Source organism: Penaeus monodon, chromosome 23 (assembly GCF_015228065.2).
Source record: "Penaeus monodon isolate SGIC_2016 chromosome 23, NSTDA_Pmon_1, whole genome shotgun sequence".
In the NCBI taxonomy this organism is placed as follows: Eukaryota; Metazoa; Arthropoda; class Malacostraca; order Decapoda; family Penaeidae; genus Penaeus; species Penaeus monodon.
This window is the reverse complement of record NC_051408.1, coordinates 2,507,857-2,508,251: the sequence shown is the minus strand read 5'-3', so window position 1 is coordinate 2,508,251 and position 395 is coordinate 2,507,857.

The window sequence follows — 395 nt, the reverse complement described above, 5'->3', positions numbered from 1 at the left end:
CATACGCATATCACAAATTTACACAAAACACGTATCCATAATATCATGAGAACAAATATATTTCCTTTTCACATTAATGTACAAGCACAAAGTATATAAAATATGCTACTGTATAGACAATCACAGTAATAGACACTAGAAATACAGGTACATTAGCTAATATCAGATACATAAAATTTTTAAAAATTGCCAAATATATTTAGTCGAGTTCATGTCTCCCCCACAGACATAAGTTCAATAATGCAATAGAATAAATGCTAATCTCTCCTACATTGTTATATATTAGAGTTTGGAAGCATTTTCCATTATTTTTTATGTTTTTTTAAATATTTTTTATACATATATATAACTTTTTGTTCTGTCAGATACTGACTAGGAAGATGTATATATATATA